We start from the raw sequence: 25,852 nt of genomic DNA, 5'->3' as shown, positions 1-25,852 counted from the left end.
ATTAATGAATTTTTTATGGATGTCGCAAACCTTTAGGGTCTATGTTATGCATGTGACAGACAATACTAAACTGAGTACTATGAGGTAGGAAACTAACGGTCAGAGATTTAGTTTCTTTGATGTAAACACATCACATCTTATAACAACAACTTCAGTTCACATCGAACTGACCAACCGGTACCGCATTTCAACGATGCTTAATATTTTGCCATTCTCTCTCAAACATCCTTGTTGTCTGCTGCACAATGAGATAACTTGGTTGAAACCTAATAACTTGTTCCTCTACAGTTTCTCCAGGGATTTCATGTACCAACTACGTCATGTAAACCTATAGAAAACAACCATAGGAGTCTGTGGGAAAGGACGTCTCCTGTAATTCAAATGGTTCAAATGGCTCTGAGCACTATGGGACTTAACATCTGTGGTCATCAGTCCCCTAGAACTTAGAACTACTTAAACCTAACTAACCTAAGGACATCACACACATCCATGCCCGAGGCAGGATTTGAACCTGCGACCGTAGCAGTCCCGCGGTTCCGGACTGAGCGCCTAGAACCGCTAGACCACCGCGGCCGGCTCCTGTAATTCAGTCATGATGGTGTCTGTTGCTCAGATTCTCACGTAGGTATGCATGTACTGAAATAGGATACTGTACCGTAGCGTTGCAATCCTACCCTCTTACGGAAACGAAACATACAGTCTGCAGTAACTATGTTATCACCTCTCGCACCTCACCATAAACCACTCTATGTGACGTCCACCATTTAAATGTGCGACATCAAATAAGGTCGTATCAGCTGGGTTCGCATAATTCAAGCTTACAGCCTAGTAATGAATCACTGCTGGTGATGCGTGATGAGTGTGGCTTATGGATTTGCATCAGCCATGGCTATTGAGGCAGCTGAAAACCATCGCGGCTGAAAGCCGTCTCGCACGTACGCAGTGCAATTTGTAGGAAGTCCTAGACTGCAATGCTGTGTTGCATAAACCACTGATAGAAGTAAACTCTGGTGCTTGCACATGTTTTTCACGATCGGTGTGTAGTTGTTGTTTCACCAACCCTGGTCACATTCTTTTCTTTGGAGTATGTATTTCATGTACATGTTGACTAATGCGTATAGATGAATATTTCCCCACATAATCCAGTACCATCCCCTCAAGTCCTTCAACGCAAACAATTCTTTCTCGAGAACCTTGTCCAGCTGTAATTCGCTTGAACGAATCATTTTTTGCGAGATGCAGATAGAGTAACTATATGCTAAAATTTTTAGTATTAAATTACCCTCTCCCGTGTTTCAAATAATCCTGTGAGCGCTCGCATTATCCTTCGCGGTCATCCCTACTGGTCTGACCTGACGTAGATTCCATACACTGTGATATAATTCCGCTAAATTATCCACTTCTTTTTCCAATGTATGATGGATTAAAAGCGCTCGATCTACATATGCTCTCTGATGAAAAGTATCCGGCATTCGTGAGGACGACGGTTCAAATCCGCGCCCGGCCATCCTGATTAAGGTTTTCCGTGATTTCCCTAAATCACTTCAGGCAAATGCCGTGAGGTTCCTTTGAAAGGATACAGCTTACTTACTTCCCCATGCTTCCCTAATCCAATGGGACAGATGACCTGTTTAGTCCCCTTCCCCAAATCAACCATCCAACAACCAACAATCCAATGAGGTGCCCGAGTGCCTGTGGAGGAATGGTAGCCATTCTTCCCGAAGAGGCGAAATCAGAGAAGTTGGACGCTGGTGTCCGGTGAGAAGTCGACTTTCTAATGTATCCCAAAGGTACTGGATATGTTCAGGCCGAGACTATAACAGGCCAGTCCATTTTAGGAATGTTATTGTCCACAAACTATTACCTCAAAAAATACTGCTTTATGACATGGTGCAATGTAATGTTGTTATAATCAGTTATCATCTATGAACTGTTTCTCTACTGTACGCAGTGCATAACGCTGTAAAATGTGTTTGTATCCTTCGGCATTTAGCGTTTTCTTAAGCGCAATAACGGGACCATACCCTATGCACGAAAAACATCCTCGTACCATAACACAATCTCCTCCATGCTTCACTGTGGGCACTACACATCATGGCAGTTATACTCTCCAGGCAATCGTCAAAGCCAAACCCTCACATTGGACTGCCACGGGGTATATTGAGCTTCATCACTCCATGTCAGTGGTTTCCCATTGTCCTCTCCTGGTAGCTGAATGGTCAGCGTGACGGATTGTCAATCCTCTGGGCCCGGGTTCGATTCCAGGCTGGGTCGGGGAATTTTCTCCATCCAGGGAATGGGTGTTGTGCTGTCCTCATCATCATCCTATCATCCTCATCGACTGCAGGTCGCCGAACTGGCGTCAAATTGAAAGACCAGCACGCGCCGAACGGCCTGCCCGACTGGGGGCCCTAGCCATACAATTAAAAAAAAAAAAAAAAAAAAAAAAAAAGTGGTTTCCCGTCATCCCTTGCGCACAATCATTGTGTTAGCAAGACTGATGGTAGCACTTTGGAATTCCTTCTGCTAATTTCATGCGATCTTTATAGCTACCTTCCGCAATGCTCAACATCCCTGTCCGTCAGTACATGATATCCGCCTGGTCTTCGATTCGCTGTGGTTGTTTCTTCACGTTCCCACTTCACAATCACAGCACCAACAGTCAACTCTGGAACGGTTGGTATGTTCGTGATGAATTTGTTACTCGACAGACATAAAGTGACTAGTCCACGTTCGAGGTCTCTGAGCTGCCCTGACTGGCCCCTTCACCTGCTACTGTTTCTGTACTGACAACACAATACTCCTCGCCTCCTTTTATACTGGCGCGTCCGCTTCTTGTGACATCTAGTGGTCAATTTTGCATTACATAATGGTGTTCGGAGATTTTTGGTCAGATACTGATATAGGTTGTTTCAGGTGGAAGCCTCTTTGTTTCTCATAACCTAACTACTGGCCATTAAAACTGCTACACCAAGAAGAAATACAAATGATAAATGGGTATTCATTGGGCAAATATATTATACTAGAGCTGACATGTGGTTACATTTTCACGTAATTTGGGCGCATAGATCCTGAGAAATCAGTACCCAAAACAACCACCTCTGGCCGTGACAACGGCCTTGATACGCCTGGGCATTGAATCAAACAGAGCTTGGACGGCGTGTACAGGTACAGCTGCCCATGCAGCTTCAACACGATACCACAGTTCATCAATAGTAGTGACTGGCGTATTGTGACGAGCCAGTCGCTCAGCCACCATTGACCAGACGTTTTCAATTGGTGAGAGATCTGGAGAATGTGCTGTCCAGAGCAGCAGTCGAACATTTTCTGTATCCAGAAAGGCCCGTGCAACATGCGGACGTGCAATATCCTGTTGAAATGTAGGGTTTCGCAGGGATCGAACGAAGGGTAGAGCCACGGGTCGTAACACATCTGAAATGTAACGTCCACTGTTCAAAGTGCCGTCAATGCGAACAAGAGGTGACCGAGACGTGTAACCAATGGCACCCAATACCATCACGCCGGGTGATGCGCCAGTATGGTCATGACGAATACAAGCTTCCAATGTGCGTTCACCGCGATGTCGCCAAACACGAATGCGACCGTCGTGATGCTGTAAACAGAACCTGGATTCATCCGAAAAATGACGTTTTGCCATTCGTGCACCCAGGTTCGTCGTTGAGTACACCATCGCAGGCGCTCATGTCTCTAATGCAGCGTCAAGGGTAACCGCAGCCATGGTCTGCGAGCTGATAGTCCATGCTGCTGCAAACGTCGTCGAACTGTTCGTGCAGATGGTTGTTGTCTTGCAAATGTCCCTATCTGTTGACTCAGGGATCGAGACGTGGCTGCACGATCCGTTACAGCCACGCGGATAAGATGCCTGTCATCTCGACTGCTAGTGATACGAGGCCGTTGGGATCCAGCACGGCGTTCCGTATTACCCTCCTGAATCCACCGATTCCATATTCTGCTAACAGTCATTGGATCTCGACCAACGCGAGCAGCAATGTCCCGATACGATAAACCGCAATCGCGATAGGCTACAATCCGACCTTTATCAAAGTCGGAAACGTGATGGTACGCATTTCTCCTCCTTACACGAGGCATCACAACAACGTTTCACCAGGCTACGCCGGTCAACTGCAGTTTGTGTATGAGAACTTGGTTGGAAACTTTCCACATGTCAGCACGTTGAAGGTGTCGCCACCGGCGCCAACCTTGTGTGAATGCTCTGAAAATCCAATCATTTGCATATCACAGCATCTTCTTCCTGTCGGTTAAATTTCGCGTCTGTAGAACGTCATCTTCGTGGTGTAGCAATTTTAATGGTCAGTAGTGTATATGAGCATATAATGAAAGTTGCCGCTGATGTAACGTAACAGACACTTTCAGTTACAACATAAAATCACTACAAATTATCCTACTGTTTTCGTATTCGTCTTTTTACTGGTGTTTATCAGCTCTCATGGAGCACTTCAAGTTTTCGCTTTCGGTTTCGTTTCTAGCTATTATTACTAACATTTATTGAAAGTCAGAACTAGAGTACTTCCCAGTGACATGAAATTTTTCTGCGCGATAAATTCCGTGGATTAATCCCACCAACCCTGATACAAGAGCTACGCTCAACTTACTTTTTATCACTTTCTTTACCAAGTATTTTGAAGTGACTGAGGTAACTTAATCGAAGAACGAGGACTAAATACCTAGATTCAGAAAAATCGATAATCTAAAAGGCTATGATGTAATGAACAATAAATAATTAAAACACTGATAACTTGCTAATACACCTTAACAAAAACCTGTTTCAGATTTTTGTTGTTGTCTGTTTTTACGCCTATTATCCCATAGTCAATCCGGTTCAGGCAACAAATCATAAGCACGATTTGTTTGCGAACTGAACCAGCAGTCTGTGAGGGGCCCAGATTTTTATATTGATGCATTAAATCTTCCATATAATTCACGTTCGGGATACATTCCAAGAAAAAAAAGAAAGAAACGACGGACCGCGAAGGAATTATCCCAGTGGGACGGAAATCGGTAGATGTGATGTAGGTGTACAGAGAAACAAATCATTACAATTTCAGAAGAAGTTGACGATTTATTCGAAGGAAAGAGCTTCACAAACTGAGTAACTCAATAACGCGTTGGTCCATCTTTGTTCCTTATGCAAACAGTTACTCGGCTTGTCATTAATTGACAGAGTTGTTGGATGTCTTCCTGAGGGATATCGTGCCAAATTCTGTCTAATTGGCGCGTTTGATAGTCAAAATCCCGAGTCGTTTGAAAGGTCCTGCCCATAACGACCCAGAAGTTCTCAGTTGGAAATAGATCGGGTGACCTTGATGATCTAGGTATGGTTTGGCAATCACGAAGACAAGCATTAGAAACTGTCGTTCTGTGCGGGCGGGCATTATTTTCCAAAAATGTAAGCCCAGGATGGCTTGCCATGAAGGGCAAAAAAACTGCTGCGTAGAATATCGTCGACGTACAGCTGTGGTGCACTGAAATGGAATGAAAGGGCCATGTGAGGATTGAGATAGGGAAGGTGAATGGTCGACTTCCGTTTATTGGGAAAATTCTAGCAATGTGTGGTTCATCTGTAATGGTGACCGCATATAAGACGCTAGCGCGACCTATTCTTGAGTAGTGCTGGATACAGTTCCCCACGGTCGTTTAATGAACAAAGTAAGAGCATATGGACTATCAGGCCAATTGTGTGATTGGATTGAAGAGTTCCTAGATAACAGAAAGCAGCATGTCATTCTCAATGGAGAGAACTATTCCGAAGTAAGAGTGATTTCAGGTGTGCCGCAGGGGAGTGTCGTAGGACCGTTGCCATTCACAGCATACATAAATGACCTTGTGGATAACATCGGAAGTTCACTGAGGCTTTTTGCGGATGATGCTGTGGTATATCGAGAGGTTGTAACAATGGAAAATTGTACTGAAATGCAGGAGTATCTGCAACGAATTGACGCATGGTGCAGGGAATGGCAATTGAATCTCAATGTAGACAAGTGTAATGTGCTGCGAATACATAGAAAGATAGATCCCTTATCATTTAGCTACAATATAGCAGGTCAGCAACCCCCCGAAGCAGTTAATTCCATAAATTATCTGGCAGTAGGGATTAGGAGTGATTTAAAATGGAATGACCATATAAAGTTGATCGTCGGTAGAGCAGGTGCCAGACTGAGATTCATTGGAAGAATCCTAAGAAAATGCAATCCGAAAATAAAGGAAGTAGGTTACAGTACACTTGTTCGCCCACTGCTTGAATATTGCTCACCAGAGTGGGATACGTACGAGATAGGGTTGATAGAAGAGATAAAGAAGATCCATCGGAGAGCAGCGCGCTTCGTTACAGGATCATTTAGTAATCGCGAAAGCGTTACGGAGATGATAGATAAACTCCAGTGGAAGACTCTGCAGGAGAGACGCTCAGTAGCTCGGTACGGGCTTTTGTTGAAGTTTCGAGAACATACCTTCACCGAGGAGTCAAGCAATATATTACTCCCTCCTACGTATATCTCGTGAAGAGACCATGAGTATAAAATCAGAGAGATTAGAGCCCACACAGAGGCATATCGACAATCTTTCTTTCCACGAACAATACGAGACTGGAATAGAAGGGGAACCGACAGAGGTACTCAAAGTACCCTCCACCACACACCGTCAGGTGGTTTGCGGAGTATGGATGTAGATGTATATGTAGATCCGTACCAAGTCGGATTAAAGGAAGACATCGAAGCAATTCAGGGACGGACCGCTAGATATGTTACTGGTGGGTTCGAACAGCACACAAGCGTTACGGATATACTTCAGGAACTCAAATGGGAGTCCCTGGAGGAAAGGGACATTCTTTTGAAGGAAAACTATTGAGAAACTTTGTAGAACCGGCACAGGAGGCTGGCTGCAGAAAGATTCTACTTCCTGCAACATACATTGTGTGTAAGGATCACAAAGATAAGATACTAGAAATCAGAGCCCATACTGAGACATACAGGCAGTGATTTTTCCCTCGTTCTATTAGCGAGTGGGACAGGAAAAGAAATGACTAGTCATGGTACGAGGTAGCCTCCGCTACGCGCATGTACGGCGGACTGGGAGTATCTATGCAGATGTAGATGTCGATGTAAAGGTGCCGCAGGTGAGAACCAAAGAGTTCCTGCTGTGAAAAGAAATGGAGCTCCCGACCATCACTCCTGGGTGTCGGGTCATATGCGGGCGACTGTTAGATTGGTACTTGCCGCTGTCCGCGGTGTCTCCAGACGCGTCTTCGATCGTCATCGGGGCTCAGTTCGAAGCGGGGCTCATTACTGGAGACAATTCTGTTCCAGTAAAGGAGATTCCAGGCCGAAGACGTGTCTGGAGACAACCTGAACAGTGATGGGATACCAACCTGACCGTCGCCCGCCATACGGCCCCTTCAACCAGGGGAGACGTTCTGGGATGCTTTTCCTTTTCATAACAGGACCCCTCTCTTTGTCATCCGCGGTACCCTTAAAGCAAAGCGGTACGTCCTGTTTTGTTACCCTTCACGGCAAGCCATCCTTGGCTTACATTTCAGCAAGATAATGCTCGTCTGTACACGGGGAGAGTTTCTACTGTACGGCGTCATGCTTGCGAAGCCCTGCCTTGGTCAGCAGATTGACGGGTCTCTCCCCAACGGAGAACGTTTGGAGCAGGGCCAGCGTATGCGAGGAAGTTATGTGTTAGGGTGTCCATCAACGAGCGCCAGATAAAATGCCAGCAACAGTGAATCAGAGATTTTGCTTTCACTGCAAGTGAGTGTACGTGAGTGTTCCACTACATATACGTAGACACTGCTGCTTTCAGGATTTGTATGACATGATGGTGTGAAGTTGTCTCATTGATTACGAATGCGTTATCGTGGCTCACAGCCTGGTGCAAAACTTTTATTAACTGACTCCTCTTGGGTGGTTTGTATGACGAATGTTTCACAGTCACGTGTAAGTTAATACGAGGAGCATTCAAGTTCTAAGGCCTCCGATTTTTTTTCTCCGGACTGGAAAGAGATAGAAACATGCGCATTGTTTTAAAATGAGGCCGCGTTCATTGTCAATACGTCCCAGAGATGGCAGCACCATACGGCAGATGGAATTTTACCGCCAGCGGCGAGAATGAGAACTGTTTTAAATACTTAAAATGGCGACGTTTTCCTTACTTGAACAGCGTGCAATCATTCGTTTTCTGAATTTGCGTGGTGTGAAACCAATTGAAATTCATCGACAGTTGAAGGAGACATGTGGTGATGGAGTTATGGATGTGTCGAAAGTGCGTTCGTGGGTGCGACTGTTTAATGAAGGCAGAACATCGTGTGACAACAAACCGAAACAACCTCGGGCTCGCACAAGCCGGTCTGACGACATGATCGAGAAAGTGGAGAGAATTGTTTTGGGGGATCGCCGAATGACTGTTGAACAGATCACCTCCAGAGTTGGCATTTCTGTGGGTTCTGTGCACACAATCCTGCATGACGACCTGAAAATGCTAAAAGTGTCATCCAGGTGGGTGCCACGAATGCTGACGGACGACCACATGGCTGCCTCTGTGGCATGTTGCCAAGCAATGTTGACGCGCAACGACATCATGAATGAGACTTTCTTTTCGTCGGTTGTGACAATGTATGAGACGTGGATGCCATTTTTCAATCCAGAAACAAAGCACCAGTCAGCTCAATGGAAGCACACAGATTCACCGCCACCAAAAAAATTTCGGGTAACCGCCAGTGCTGAAAAAATGATGGTGTCCATGTTCTGGGACAGTGAGGGCGTAATCCTTACCCATTGCGTTCCAAAGGGCACTACGGTAACAGGTGCACCCTACGAAAATGTTTTGAAGAACAAATTCCTTCCTGCACTGCAACAAAAACATCCGGGAAGGGCTGCGCGGGTGCTGTTTCACCAAGACAACGCACCCGCACATCGAGCTAACGTTACGCACCAGTCTCTTCGTAATAACAGCTTTGAAGTGATTCCTCATGCTCCCTACTCACCTGGCCTGGCTCCTAGTGACTTTTGGCTTTTTCCAACAATGAAAGACACTCTCCGTGGCCGCACATTCACCAGCCGTGCTGCTATTGCCTCAGCGATTTTCCAGTGGTCAAAACAGACTCCTAAAGAATCCTTCGCCGCTGCCATGGAATCATGGCGTCAGCGTTGTGAAAAATGTGTACGTCTGCAGGGCGATTACGTCGAGACGTAACGCCAGTTCCATCGATTTCGGGTGAGTACTTAATTAGAAAATAAATCGGAGGCCTTAGAACTTGAATGCACTTCGTACAATGAGAGTATGTACAGAGTTGTACTGTGTTTATCGTATTGATGATGTTGTTTATGAAGATGATAAAAGAAAGGAGAAGGTGAGGAACTCTAGGGATGGATTTGAAAGTAGACAAATAGGTCTCGGCTGGAGCTTCTGGAACGTGTCCTTTCGTTGAAAAACGAAATCCTCAGAAAATCGTGAGGTTACAGAATAAAAAAACACGCTTCACTCCGAGTATACAATAGAGTTCTGGTAATCTACAGATCTCTTCAGGCTGCTGTAACATAAGGAAAGTATGCGCAAGCGGCCGCAAGTCGTTTTCCTTTTATTAAAGCTTCTTAGTAGTCGAAGTAACATGAAGTACTGCTAAGTCAGTTGTGGGTGATGTTTCTTCATTTAGTGTCTCGCTTATGGACATGACCTTATCTGAGACGGGATGGTGGTGCAACTTTCCAGCTCACTGCAGCCTGTTTCTCCAACCTGTCACGTTTTTAACGCGCGTAGAGGAGTCTTGGAGCAGCGATTTGTAGGACGACGCTGCACTGGATAGTCATGGTTATATGTTTATCTTAAAACAGTTAATGACGTGAGCGCACTTCAGCGACATTTAGCTCCTTGTGACGCCTCGGGAGGAATTCTGTACCTTGGCGGCATTTCACTCCATTACGAAGTTGGCATGATGTCGGATAGCGTAAGTTCTGAATAAAATTGATTCGCGAGGGCCACAGAATCGAGAGAGAGGAAAATTAAATTTTCGAGTCGGATTATTTAATTGTACCATACTTTTCATGATTCGTTTTACTTATTTGCTGCCGATGTACGTTACTGAATAAATTGCTAAACCACAGAATTCCCATATATCTCGGCGCAGTCCATGCACAGTGTTTTAGCCCTAGTTTCATCGGACACTAATTCCCAGATGGGAAAATCTAGCCTGAGACAAATAAACGCAGAAGGCGTGTATACTCGAGGGTGAAGGTATGGTTGTGACAGGGAAATTAACTCAAAAGGCGGCTAAACGAAGACATTAAAAATATTTTCAAGGCGGAAAGTAAACATCATTTATTCCCTTTTTACACATGTATCCAAACAGCTGTATTTATGATGTATCCCAACTTGTTAATTATTTAAGGTGATGAAATAAATTACGATCCGAACTGAACATTAGCAAACGAAATATATTCTCTGAAATTGGAGGAACCAACTCAAAGTTCCCAGAAAATTTAATTTAGTTCTGAAGAGGGTCAGAGTTAACAAAACTGTGCCATAGTGGTTGAGGATGATTTGTTAGTGTTAAACACTCCAACGAAACATATTTGCCATTTCTTAGGTTGGGATTCAGGGATTGCGTGTGGTGTTAATTTTCACTGCTCCTCACTATTTCGGTTAACAGGGCGGACCTAACACTAGTAGCCACCCGCATCACTGACGTGAATAGGCAGTAAGCATCACTTCCATCCGAGCCTGTGATGCTTACCAATGCGCCAAAAGGACCGTAGCGGTCGCGCGGTTCCAGACTGCAGTGCCTAGAACCGCTCGGCCACCCCGGCCGGCTTGTAATTAGAGAGCCAGGAAATTGGGAAATCGATCAAGTAGGGAATCAGATGACTGTTACATTCCAAGCACTGCTGATGCCATGACGTCGATGTAATGAAATAATAAAAACTCCTCATGGGAAAAGTTTTCAGGCATGTATAAAATTTTTAGTTATTTAGAACAACGATACTAACAGAAAAACAAAATCAATGTTTCGTTTGACATTTAGCCATTGAGAGTCGGCTATGGTAGAATATTACTTGATAACAATTAGGAACAATTTTTTAATCTGGTAATAAGAAGAATTCCCAATTGTTAGGAAAGAACTCTTAAGGGTAAGATTACAGACTACACAGGAAATTATAGATTTCTTGGTGGATTCGTATGAATTCCTATCTGAAAGAGCCATCCCGCCAAATGTGACAAATACTAGCGTATCGAGACAACCATGGAACCGGGAGTCTTACACAGGGAAAGAATTTGCTCGTCGAGCACTAATAGAGAAACTAATCTGAATTCCAAGAAAGGGGGTTTAAGAGGCTAGGATTCAGAAAGAAGAAACAGATGTAGCAGAATAGACGAAGTTGGGATAATGAAGTACCGGTCGACGCCTTTAATGACGAGGGGGCAATAAGCGGAAAAAAGACACAGATTCCAGAGAGACCTCAGAGAAGTAGGGACGGTAGCGAGATTTAATTGCTCGGCAAACGTTGGATCTCCGTGGATTTTTTGCAGCATTCGAGAAGATATTTTATTGCTTAATGCTCCCACATGAGATATTACGAACAGCTGAATCATTAATAAATAAGTAACGGCCTAATTATCGGAGAAAAACTCCCCGTCTGTGGAAGGATACGTTACAAATGGCGGAAACCCTGACAGAAGCCACGAGCCTACCACATTCAATATAGGTGAAATGGTATTAACGTGAAATACGTCTGACCTTCCGGCAAAAAAGAATAGTGAAATTTTTGTCTGCTTTACTCCAGTCCGTCTGAGATTATAGAGGGTATAGCAGACCACACCTACAAACTGGCGAATCCTGTCGCAAAACATAGTAAGGATATTCACGATATAGCAAGGATAAAGAAGATATAGAATAAGGACAAAGGTCTTCAACGAACAAAAATGACTTTGTCAGAGAAAGAAGCATGCAAACGCAAAAGGGAAAGGTAATTATTGTGTCCTTCAAACTTTGTACTCCTACCGCTAAGGCAAAAGTGTAACAGCAGTCACCTTAAGGATGTAACCTCCTATCACTTAAATGGCTATCTAGAAGGCAGGTACATTCTTCTAATTCCAGAACTGGTACTCCCACAAACGACCAACAGATGAATTTAATGAACTGAGACAGAAAGAGATCGGGTGGCATATGTCAGCAGTTAGAATGAGAAATCTTGTAATCAATCCTCTAATTTCATAAGTAATTAATTGTAAAATAGCAAACGTAATAATAAGTTAACTGAAATAAGTGATCGACGCAGATGCCAGGGATCCGAGAATCCGGTACCTATAGGCAAGAACTATTGTTCCAGACCGTGTTTTCTTCTTGTTGGATTATAGCTGTTAAGGTGGCTGAACGACAGTGTTCCAAATAATACTATTCCTCATCTAGTATCGGTAGATCTGCCATGAGACGTGAATAAGGAGACAGTGCAGTAGATACGGGCAGGTTGCTGCTGGCAACACCACCAGCGTCCCGTTTCCCTCAAGTACTGCACAACGGCTGACTGGGGAGTCGCCACCTTCCTGCAGGCTACTTCCCCCAGGTAGGTACATTTATGTAATAATGTTTCCTACCTAAATGTGGAGGTTCTACGCAGAATCGGAGAGGAAAGGAATATGTGGAAAACACTGTTAAGGAGAAGGGACAGGATGATAGGACATCTGCTAAGACATGAGGGAATGACTTCCATGGTACTAGAGGGAGCTGTAAAGGGCAAAAACTGTAGAGGAAGACAGAGATTGGAATACGTCAAGCAAATAATTGAGGACGTAGGATGCAAGTGCTACTTTGAGATGAAGAGGTTAGCACAGGAAAGGAATTCGTGGCGGGCCGCATCAAACCAGTCAGTAGACCGATGACCCAAAAAAAAAAAAAAAAAAAATAGAGAAACCTGTACACAAAATGTTCAAATGGTTCAAATGGCTCTGAGCACTATGGGACTTAACTTATGAGGTCATCAGTCCCCTAGAACTTAGAACTACTTAAACCTAACTAACCTAAGGACATCACACACATCCATGCCCGAGGCAGGATTCGAACCTGCGACCGTAGCGGTCGCGCGGTTCCAGACTGTAGCGCCTAGAACCGCTCGGCCACTCGAGCCGGCTGAATCCATGGACCATGCATGTCAGCAGAGAACTGACCAAACTGGTGGAGGCTCTATAATGGTGTGGGGTGTGTGCAGTTGGAGTGATATGGGACCCCTGATACGTCTATATACGACTCTGACAGGGGCCAAGTACGTAAGCATGCTGTCTGATCACCTGCATCCATCCATTTCCATTGTGCATTCCGACAGACTTGGGCAGTTAGAGCAGAATAGCGCGACACTCCACACGCCCAGAATTGCTACAAATTGGCTCCAGGAACACTCTTCTGTGTTAAGCACTTCCACTGCCCACGAAACTCCCTAGTCGTGAACATTACTGAGAATATCTGGGATGTCTTGCAAGGAGCTGTTCAGAAGAGATCTCCATCCCCAGGTACTCTTACGGATTTATAGACAGCCCTGCAGGATTCATGGTGTCAATTCCATCCAGCACTACTTCAGACATTAGTCGAGTCCATGACACGTCCTGTTGTGGCACTTATGCGTGCTCGTGGGGACCCTGTAACGCCGGAAATGCATATCCTCCTATTTCCATCTATTGCACTGCAAATTTTTTTCCTTATTTTGTTACCTGAAGATATAACATTTCTGTGTCTTTTTATATTGTAATTGTTTTACTATTTGTGTATATGTATTTATGCATTTATGTTGATTTGTTTTGTGAATATTATTTGTATTTATACGCTGGGTCTGGCCTAGGGAAAACTATGCTATCGAACGAATACATCGATAGGTCGTGTGGAGAACAAGTGTTTAGGATCTTTGGTTGTGTTAACTCTGCCGCGTGGAGCGCGGGCCAAGCGGGAGTTTTGGCTGGGGTGGTGCAGTGGAGCAGGTGTGTTGTGTGACGCTCCCGCGAGTTGCCGCGCTTTCATGTAATTGCGCTCGACTTGCTATGATAGTTTCTGACACGGTGTCGCGGACGGGAAGCATTAGCTGGCGCACATCAAGAGCCCGTTTCGCCTGGTGACCGTGTCGAGAAGAAGGCGCGCCCACATCCAGCTTCTGCAACAGCGACGGCCGACAATGAGTGACTGTCGCCACCTCCTCGATCGACGGCTTCAAACCTTCAATCAACCAACAAGGAAGACTGGAAGCACGTAAAGTTTTAGAACTGTATGGCAGACCTCAGTTTTTCAAACTGATACATTTTCATAACTAAACCAACAGGAACGTAGCATGAGCCTTTGTTGCTCATTGTCCCAATTGCATTACCAAGCAGGGTCCCTTCCTTTTCCGGAATGAACCCGAGTGTCGTTGAAATTCAAACGCCAGCATCATTCGTTTTCACTGCTTTAATTTAAAAGTTCAGTTAAGGTATTCATAGCTGGCTACAATATTTAGATTACACAGTCACAAATTAAGAGTGCGAGTTTTGTTACCGTATTTTAGCTTACCTGTGACTGCAGCTCAGCTTGGTACGTACTAAATATTACTATTGTTAATTGTTCAGAATCATTTAATTCAAGTTCAAAGTTAAATCTCTTATTTCTAAATTGCGTAGATTCAAGTAGCCTTTGAAATGATTGTTGAGATAGTCGAAGACTAACCGTATTTTACTGAATTTCGATGTGCTTCAGAAAGAAAGCTCACTATTGACTTCAGTCACTAAATTAACTTTCGATTTTCCGGTTTTATTAATTATTTTTCTAAATTAAGTCAGAGTGTAGCGAAATTTATTACTTCTGACGAACTTTCAGTTTTCACACTACACGTGTCAACCTTCAGTTGCCACGCTTCTAGTGCTAATTATGTGTGTAATAACCTTTATTTTTCAGTTACTATAGTAATTATCCTTAGGACTGGCGACCGTAATTTCCCCCAAATCTCAAATATCTAATTACCGCTAGTTAATTGTTAACGTAACGGCCGCACATTTGCTTTCTTTATTAACTTTACCCCTTTTCAAAATTAATTTCCACCAGTTTCATTGGCATTTTTCCTTTCATTTAGATGTAACCCTTTCCTCCCTCTTTACCGACAGGTAAAGTCGATCGGTGACGATTGCTTTTCCCAAATTTCCATTAGGTTTACGCGGTTTAATTTTTCACTGTCATTAAGGTCGATAAGTGAGGGGGAGGTTACAACCCTACACGATATTAGGCAGGTTTACCAGTTGTTTTGGCTCTTCAGTGCATGTGTGTAGGGTACAGTAACAGACTGATTAGTGATATAGCCTGAGGTACAGTTTAGGTTGGTGAAGTTAACAAATGTAAATATGAAATCTTAATTCTTTTGTCACTCTGATCTGTAGCGTAGTCCATGGTGTAGATTAGATCGAAAGATTTGTCAAAGATTTTTTTACATTTATTTAATTTCGATCAGTGGTTTATGTCCAAAATGGTTCAAATGGCTCTGAGCACTACGCGACTCAACTGCTGAGGTCATTAGTCGCCTAGAACTTAGAACTAATTAAACCTAACTAACCTAAGGACACCACACACATCCATGCCCGAGGCAGGATTCGAACCTGCGACCGTAGCGGTCGCTCGGTTCCAGACTGTAGCGCCCAGAACCGCATGGCCACTCCGGATGGCAGTGGTTTATGTCCTCAGTTTGCTGCATTAAATTGGACGAGTGGTACGGGTAGGTTCAATAGTTTCCAGTGGTGTCGTACCCCTTGAAATAATCCCAGTGTTGGCATAACTTCACAGGCAGTGAGAATTGTGGCCAGGGCATTGCCACAGATGTCTTATGCACAAGACATTTCACATAGCTCCACAGGAAACCAAGTGGTGTCAGACCAGGTGAAATACCTGGGCAGGAAATAGAACCTTAACTTTCTATCCACCTTCTACGGAATGTCTGGCTACGTTTTTCCCTGCCATAAAATTTCATGAACAATGTACACAGTAAAATAATTTCTTATGCTGTACAAACGATATTAACAGTGTCCCGTTTTCCGGTGATAATGTTATCCCACATCAGGTTTGTGTTTTCTGCCTTTAAGGAATACGATGTAGACTTTCATCTTACATCTCACTCGTTTTCCACTGTATATAAACAAAACAAGGCAGGTGTTAATTTTGAGAGAAAGAGGTCTTAGTTTCAGTTTAGTGTAAAGATAAGTACGAATGTGAGTTTACAATGTTTATCTTGTTTCTGCCATTGTTTGTGTCTGCTTTAGTGAAATTGGTCTCATTTTCAATATCAACTTCTTTAAAGAGAGGAAAAACTGAAACAGATGTAAACTAGAAAATGGAATCTACTTCCGAAACATATTTAACTTCATACCAATGTAAACAATGTAGTGACATGAATAGATATGTAATGTTAGATACTGCAACCTTAGAGTAATAGTCAGGACGCACTCAGGGATAAAAAAGTCAATTAACAATGTAACTAATGTTCTTTGTCTCTTGTTCGGCCAGCAGGGCGTAGATATCTTCTGTAATCTCAAACCTCAGATGAATCAGATGTAACACATTGAACAGTCCTGATTCACGTGCGATGTCTGCTCCAACTTTCGTCTTCTGCCGGTTCTGACTTGTGAAGTAGAGAGCTTTATAAAATATGTAAACAGAATAGCCAAATATTTTAAAATATTTCCCGAACATTTTATATAAAATTTTATAAACTGGTATGGGTTTTATATATGCCACATAGCCACAACATATTAAGTCAAAACGAGGCGGACAGTGTATTGGCTTCAAATGGATGCTTCGAGATAGAAATCCATATGTCGGAAACATCTAGCAATTCGATCTGAAGTAAAGGGAAGAGCAGTGGAACACACAATAACACCTCTTTAGCTTTCAGTAAGATTGCTAACAACCACTTCTCCGAGAATGAAAAACTACGAGAAAAATTTTCAAACAGACGCCAACCGAAATGGAAGATATTACTGAGCGTAGTGGTGCAACGGTTCACACGCTGGACTCTTCATTCAGGTGGAGCCAGTACCAGGCCCCCTCCCTATCTTAACTGATTTAGATTTCCCATGATTTGCCTAAATTACAGAAGTCCAATACTGCAGTCATTGGTTTGAAAATGCATGACCGATATTCTTCCCACCCTTAACCCTCTGATTCTATGCTCGATCTCTTATGATCTGGTCGTCAGTGGTTCATTCTCATATTATTCATTTCTTCCCCCTTTCGAAGATATTTTTCGTCGTCCCGAGGCACTTAACACAAGAGTAGTGTGTTGTTGAAGCCAGTGACAGACGGTCAGCGTGTGAGACGGCGAACTAATCGCACAGCACAGTTAGAGAATCCCGTTTTGGTTTGTGAGGGAAGCAAAACGAACAGGCAACCGCTGCAGAACTCGTGGCACACGCTATCAGTGAATAGCGTATTGCCGGCTGTGGTGGCCGAGCGGTTCTAGGCGCTTCAGTCTGGAGCCACGCGACCGATACGGTCACAGGTTGAATCCTGCCTCAGGCATGGATGTGTGTAATATCCTTAGGTTAGTTAGGTTTAAGTAGTTCTAAATTCTAGGGGACTGATGACCTGAGATGTTAAGTCCCATAGTGCTCAGAGCCATTTGAACAATTTTTGAATAGCGTATTACATATACTCAGGTAGCACCAGGATAATCCAATCATCCACAACGAGTGTTCATATTAGACAGCAGTCTCTATGTACACACACTAAGACTGTGTTTTGTTTTATGATATGGAAGTCGTGTTTAACAGGAGGGAGAAGGCAGTACTTTAGTGTTTTCCCCGCACTGTCACAGATTCTCAGTCACGTTGTGCTTTAGCTAGACTGGTCCGATTTTCTATTTCCTATTTCCTATCCAATGTGTCCGGTTTTGACCCAAATGTTAGAACCATTGCATCTCAAAGAGAATTCCCCGCTTATGTAACAGTGCCTTTCTATACGCTTAGTTCTCAGGGTGCGATGGCAAATATTTAGCTGAAACTAGGAAGCAACAGCCGTAGAGGATGAATTCTTCCAGGAAACATAAACACTTCATAGCCATCCCAAGTTCGAGACGATGCTCCTGTAAACGCCAGTCAGGAACTTCAGCGAAGGAGGCTGCCGATGTGGTGAAACTGGTTATCCAGTTATGACAAGCGTATGAAAAATTTCTTGGTTCAAAAATGTTAACAAGACCATTGAGCAGTCATGATGAAATTGCGGCAAATGTAGTGGGATCACTTTATTCACCGATCTCGATGAATCCTTTATTTTGCTGTAAAGTATTCTATTTGCTTCGCAATGATTCCTACAATGAGTAAACTGGAAATTTGTGGTAAGTTCTATGAGACCAAACTGCTGAGTTCATGGGTCACTAAGCTTACACACTACTTAATCTAACTTAAACTATCTTACGTTAAGGATAACACACACACACCCATGCCCGAGGGAGGACTCGAACCTCCGACGGGGCAGCCGCGCGAGCCGTGACAAGTCGCCTTAAACCGCGCTGCTATTACTACAATGAGAAAGACGTGTTCCGTTGACTATACCGGAATCCGCTATGATCACTGCTTCCCAGATTCCCTGAAAGTTCTAAAAAGTCTTATGAGACGTTTTACCGTCATTATCTTTAGATAATACTTACGTACTCCTCCAAAGTCTGTAGTTAGTTTCCTAAGATGTGGAGTGATGGTTTTAGAAGATCTACCTAAAGTTCAGTGACTGAAAATTCTCAGAAAAATTGCTTAATGGTCACACGGAAGTCTGAGACCAAACATATGGGGGCGTCGGTTTAAGGAGGGCAGGAAAGGAATACATTGCTTACATTTGCTTGATTCAGAACCGGCCATAGGTCAAGTAGTAGGTAGAAAATTACTCAAGAACTGGGAAAGAAAATTTAAAGAAGCTAAACACCATCAATTGTGAGGTTTTCCGAACATTCAGGGCATCCTAGACAGCGCTCCTTACTCGCGTCATAGGCAGCACGCAAGGTTATGAAGTTTAAGAGTCTATAACAGATGCTACCTAGAAAATACTGTCAGAATATGATTGCCCGTGGCGTGTTCACTTCTTTGATCCTGTTCAGTGACAACGTACCACAAGATTTCAAGGAAACAATAATCATAGCTGTTATATATGAATTCGTGGTATCTGTTCTGGGCATCTCCGAAAGAACATACACCATGAGGAATCGGCAGCTGTGATACGTATAGGGGGGAGAAGGAAAGGAAATGAAAGGGAAGGAACTAATGACATTAGCTCTGCATTGGCATTTTATGCGGAATCAGCGGCTACGAGTGAAAATGTGTGCCGGACCAGTATTTGAACCCCGAATCTCCAGGACAGACTGCTTGCCAAAAGCGCGGAGTATCTCGACACGCTTCCAGGCGACTCACATTCTGACCTCTCGCCTACCCACAGTACCTCTCCATGTGCCCCATGCTTGCTATAGATGGTAGGTGGGAATGTGAGTTGACTGGGGAGTGTAGCGAGGTAGTCCGCGCAGTTGTGACAACCACTGTCCGCGTGCAGCAGTGTTTATCACAACTGCCTAGTAATCAAGAAATCCCTGTTTCGAGTCCCGGTCGGGTACACATTTTCAATCGTCGCCGCTGATTCCGCATAAAGTCCCGATGCAGCTCATATCATCAGTTCCTTTCCTTTCCTCTTTCCCCACGTCACCTTCAGTCTGTCCGCAGCTCGTGGTCTTGCGGTAGCGTTCTCGCTTCCCGCGCACTGGGTCCCGGGTTCGATTCTCGGCGTGGTCAGGGGTTTTTCCAGCCTCGTGATGACTGTGTATTGTTGTGTCGTCTTCATCATCATCATTCATCCCCATTACGGTAGGAGGAAGGCAATGGCAAACCAACTCCAGTAGGACCTTGCCTAGTACAGCCGTGCGGGTCTCCCGCATCGTCCCCTTCGCTCCTCGGAGTATGGGACCTCATCATCATCACCTTCAGTTTACATAATCATAGCTTTATTAAAGTCTACTAAGATGAAATAGAAGGCAGACATATGAAGGGCTTATTTCAATAGTGGTACAAGTCCACTTTTGTTCATTATGAGATACAGAGTGCTAAAGTTAAATGAGCGCTGAAAAATCTGTTTACTTGGATCATTAATTTCAGAAGCATTATAGGCAAGTGAAATAAGCCCTTCATATGTAGTCCAGATTCCCCCATGAACATCTGTTACAAGACCGTGGAAACACTTTCTGTAGAACTCGTACAAAGTTACACGAAGAAACACCAGATGTGCAAGCAGAAATGAGGCAAAATGACAGACACAGTAATTACGTACGCTGTGTTACTAATCACGAAAGTGACTTACCATTGCGCAAACCACGACCCGGGAGTAGTAAACAAATCAGAAGTGTGCTTTATACAGTTGCAAACCCAACTCAGAGACGTAAATGATATGCCGTTCGAAGAGAATATTGCAAGTCGGCGTAAGCAGCAAAACAGACAGGCAAATGAAACAGTGCTTTCGAGTTCTTCAGCGGTGTCTCCTGTCACACCTGTTTTCAGCTTTTAAATTTAAGGGCCTGTTTTCAACTCAGTCGAAGAGATCGTCTATGGATATGGTCTACGCTTAGCAACGAAAGATGAAGGAAGGAAGGAATGTTAAAAGTTCTACCCGACGTCGACATAAAGTTCATGAGGAATAATGCACCAGAAACGATGGGCAATCGAGAGAAAATAGATCGGCTGCCATATTGCTGAAGATACCATACCAGCGATCATCAATAAAACAAGGGAACAGCGGAAAATTAAATCTGTGTAGGGCCACAAAAATTAAAATTGCACTCCTCTAATTCAGTGAGGTAACAACTGCGCCACCTGTCAATGGGAAGGGGCTTTTGGAGAAAAATGAGATAATTTCTATAGATTTGGACACTGTAAATGAACCTTTATTTACAGACGCCTTGGGTGTTTATCTATTGTGGCAGATGTGATAAGCACCGTTCCGACTGACATTACATCGCTCGTGGGAAGTTTCTCCTGTGTGTTCCATGGAAGCAAGTGTGCTGTCATACTTAGGCTACTTGAAGGCCGTGAATTCACCATTCTTACACACTGCGTTTACAAAAGGATGCATACAAGCGGCTTACAGATTCCGCAAATAAGTCAATTTTCAATTGCTGTTAGAAAATACTATCGTGATTAGACACGAAATTGTCAGGGCGTTACTGCTGACTGGAGGCTTTTGAAGAGTTTGGAAGATTAGAAAGAAAAGCCGTTACGTTGCCCATCAGACAAAAACCAAACAAAACCACAACATTTTGGCACATCAGCAGTAGCCTACAGTGAGTCAATAATGGCATCTTATTGTTTATTATGACTTTCAGTTAAAGAAGTGACCGAGATAGGTGGGGCATTGACTGAGGGACTGGACTCGTATTCCGGAGGGGCAAGTTCAGCTCTCATCTGACCATTTCAGATTATCTCTGTGGTTTTCCTAAGTCGATTAAAGCGAGTGCTGGAATGGTTCCTGTGAAAAGAATGCAACCGATCTTCTGTTCAGTCTTCGTTCTGTCCCAATTTGTTGTCCGTTTCTAATGATCTCATCATTGACAGGAAATTAAGTCTTGAACTTCCGTTTCAGAAAGTGTATGAAGGCTGCATGACAATTTCGAATTGATGAGAACAACGCAACGATGCAGCTGTATGCTGTGTTATTTTATGGCACCATTCTTGTCTTTCGTGTTTTTTTAAGACAATCAGACAGCACAGTGACATGTTAGCGATGTTCGCGAACATGTGTTCTGTCTTTTTGTTGCAGGGCGCTTAGTGCCATTCAACAGCAAAATAGTATTCACACCTATAAACTTTCCAATGTACACAAGCTTGCGAAGTATCGATACCATTCCCTCGACTGCGGAGATGGCAGCCTTAAAAGTACCTTTACAATACAGTAGAAAGTTGTTTCTTGCAGTGTAACTCTCGGCTGATGTATACATGACTTACTACATGGTGGTCCTGATAAGTTTAGTAATACGTTTTGATTGCTGTGTTGTTACAGTGGCCGGCCGAGGTGGCTGAGCGGTTCTAGGCGCTACAATCTGGAACCGCGCGACCGCTACGGACGCAGGTTCGAATCCTGCCTCGGGCATGGATGTGTGTGATGTCCTTAGGTTAGTTAGGTTTAAGTAGTTCTAAGTTCTAGGGGACTGATGACCGCAGAAGTTAAGTCCTATAGTGCTCGGAACCATTTGTTGTTACAGTGGAGTTGCATACATCTGCATTGCTTGAGCTATGCATGAACACCTTAGGTCATGATGGACTTCTGTAATGTTCTAAAACTCCTTTTTGCAGCTCACTGGACTAAAAATTATATACCTAATGTATCGAAATTAACAGTACGCACAGGAGTCTGCATATAATGAACGGAGAGGGGTTGTGGGAAACTGTTGCAGAAGATTAGATTAGTGTTCAGGATATTCACTAAGGTACACCGCGGTGTGTAATATATAGCGCAAGACTGAAGTGAAGAGAAGTAAGGACGAACATTCTAGGACGTTTTGAAGATTATCCTGTAAAACAAGTGGCGGATTTCACGGGTGTGTCTACCTGCAGAAACAAATTACTTGATAAGTAGTGGGGAATGTGATGGTCAACAAGAAATTTATATGAGAACTTTGTCTAATGGACGATCATGACAGATGGCGACCGCTGGAATGAGCCCTAGATTGTGCCTGATAAATCTCTTCAGTACAAAGCAGTATCCGTTTCCAAACGAACACTCTGGACGGCTCTGCTTCCGTAGCAGAGGTCGTTAACGCACGCTCTTCTACGGCGCACCCGATTCGGACTGTTTATAGACCTGACGGAGTATTCAGGGCGAATAGCGATCAAGGGGACACGCAAATTGGAAGAGGACCTAGGATTTTATAATAATTTGATACGATTTACGCGACAAAAACTTTAGATCAGAAAGATTATATCGTACTGCTAGGACTCTAGATTTCGCTGTTCGAGCATGATCTTGAAAAAAGTTGATGTCTTCCAAATGGCAGTTCGTGCTCAACGGACGAAAAGAGAGAATGCTTGGTAAGAGGAATGACCAGGAGAAAGGAAAATTGTGTACCCGTAAAATTCGCAGATTTGAAATACTATAATAGACCATTTCTAGTTCCAAGTGGAACTATCTATCGTCATGGACAGCATCAGTGTAAGCTGGTGATCTCTAGCGACGGCAATTGTTCGGCATCGGTGTCTTATATATCCCCTCATGTCCAATCTGTACCGCGATGAATACTGCTGTCATTGTGTTACGCGCCTGGGTGACTAATTTTTTCCCCAATGAACTCATATCTAAACTTCAGTTTATGATGTGGCTTCATAAAATTTCATCTACTGAAAGAGGATCCAGTTGTAGCGTCTGAACCATCTGGGGAGTATAATGTGATGCAGTCTTGTACCTGTAGAGGCAGGTGGATATACAGACTAGTTCCAACATATACTGGTGCCCGCGTAGACTGAATATCGGGTACGTCTGAAGGACAGCTGTGAGTGGGTACGTTGCAGATCAGACTTACCGTCGTCGTTGTCGCGTCGGGAGTGGACAGTCGGTCTGCGGCGGCACTTCCGCCGTGGGGCTCGCAGTGTAGCCTTTTATACTCGCTGCCATCGGCAGGCGTGGGTGGCGGAGGAGGAGGAGGAGGACGAGGAGGGGGAGATGGAGGGGGAGGAGGAGGAGGGGGACAGGAGCAAGGACTCGTCCCGCTGCGCCGCGCCGCGCCATGCAGCACCCTACCAACGTCATCCAGGCGTCAGCCACTCTCCACTCCTTCTCCACCTGTACGGGCTTACGAACTAAACGTTGATCTTTAACAATCTGCATCTGCATCTACATCACTCTCCGCAACTCACTTAACGATTTGTGGCGGAGAGTACTTACGTACACTAACTGTTCCTCTGCAGCCCGTTCCAGTCGCGAATGGCGCGTGGCAAGAATGACTTGTCTGTAAACCTCTGTATTAGCTCTAATGTCTAGAATTTTACTGACGTAGTCGTTTCGTGAGAGGTACGCGGGAGGAAGTAATATGTCGTCCGATTCTTCCAGGGAAATACTCTCTCGAAATTTCAGCCTCTCTGTGATGCACAACGCCTCTCTTGTAAAGTCTACCACTGGAGTTAATTCAAAAAATGGTTCAAATGGCTCTGAGCACTATGGGACTTACCTGCTAGGGTCATCAGTCCCCTAGAACTTAGAACTACTTAAACCTAACTAACCTAAGGACATCACACACATCCATCCCCGAAGCAGGATTCGAACCTGCGACCGTAGCGGTCGCGCGGTTCCAGACTGTAGCGCCTAGAACCTCTCGGCCACCCCGGCCAGCAGAGTTAATTCAGCATCTCTTTAACGCCCTCGCGCCGACTAACCGATCACGTGACAAAAAGCGCCGCTCTTAATTGGACCTTCTCATTTTACTTTTATTTTGTATACCATGTTCCGTATGGCCAAATTGAGGAACGAACCAGTACGTGAAATTGTAACAGAAGAGTAATAACAGATAAAACGAAACGTACCTGAATCCTATAAAGGCGAGAATACATTAGTTGAAATAAATATAAACAACAAAATAACGCCGGAAGTAGCTTAAGTTTTTAATCATTCCAGGAGTTCCTCGACGGAATAGAAGGAGTGAGCCAAGAGGAAACTCTTCATTTTGGACTTGTCAAGATCTTTGAATTCTTGTGATAGCTTACTGAAAATGGATGCAGCAAAATACCGCACGTTTTTCTGCACAAGACTCGAGGAGGTGCGTTCTAAATGCAGATTGGCTTTTTACCTAGTATTAATTGAGTGAAAGTTGCCAACTCTTGAGAATAAGCTGATATTATCAACAACAACGATATTCAAGGAAATATGTATTGAGAAGCCAATGTCAGAATTCCCAGGCTACTTAACAGTAATCGACAAGAGATTCGCAAACTTACACCACTTATTGCCTGAACCATCGGTTTCTGAGCCAAAGATACCCTTTTTCAATCATAAGAGTTACAACAAAAAAGTACCATACGTAATAAGCGAGTGAAAATAAGCAAAGTAGACTACTTTTGGTGCTAAACTACCACGTATTTAGATACTGTTCTAATGCTAAATAAAGTATTAAAAATTTTAAGAAATATAGGACTCCATCCAAAACTAATTAAAATAATACAACTCACTTTAACCAACACCAAATCAAAAGTGAAGTTTAGAGGAGAAATTTCGGAACCATTCCTCATAAAAACAGGCTTAAGGCAAGGTGACTGCCTATCACCATTACTGTTCAACTGTGCACTGGAATACATAATGAGAGAATGGTACAAGGACAATCCAAAGATGATAAGAATTGGAAGTGCAAAAGATATTAGCTTAAACTGCTTGGGATTCGCTGATGATCTTGCTTTCCTAGCCAACACCGTTCAAGAAGCCAGGCAACAAGTGAAATAACTACAAGAACTAGCAGAGAAAGTAGGCCTTAGAATATCATTTGAAAAAACGGAGAATATGCTAACTGATCCACCTCTTGCAAACAAAATTACAATAGGAGAACAGGAAATCAAAATTGTTGATAAATTTAAATATTTAGGCAAAATAATAACACGCAATCTAAATGAGAAGCCATCATGGCAGAATAGAATAAGAAAACTGAACTTCGCAAATTACAGTACCAAAACTACATACAACAAAAAAGCCTATCTATAGATGCAAAATTAAAACACTATAAAACAGTTAAGCAGCCAGAAATAACGTATGCAACTGAAACTATCTTCAAAACAACTAATACAGCAGAAATTGACAGAATACTAAAAATAGAAAGAAGAATAA

At 43.6% G+C, this 25,852-nt stretch overlaps 1 protein-coding gene across 1 annotated transcript in view; it reads right to left on the bottom strand.

The window, feature by feature from the left end:
* LOC126088572 (aromatic-L-amino-acid decarboxylase-like) overlaps nucleotides 1-23,617 on the bottom strand; it is a 188,174-nt gene extending 164,557 nt beyond the window's left edge. Inside the window, exon 1 of the mRNA XM_049906760.1 lies at nucleotides 23,568-23,617. The gene's annotated coding sequence lies outside the window, so the exon portion shown is untranslated. The remainder of the gene's footprint in view (nucleotides 1-23,567) is intronic.
* Nucleotides 23,618-25,852: the final 2,235 nt, after the last annotated feature.

This window comes from Schistocerca cancellata, chromosome 6 (genome assembly GCF_023864275.1).
Source record: "Schistocerca cancellata isolate TAMUIC-IGC-003103 chromosome 6, iqSchCanc2.1, whole genome shotgun sequence".
Classification (NCBI taxonomy): Eukaryota; Metazoa; Arthropoda; class Insecta; order Orthoptera; family Acrididae; genus Schistocerca; species Schistocerca cancellata.
This window is presented reverse-complemented; position numbering and strand designations above follow the sequence as displayed.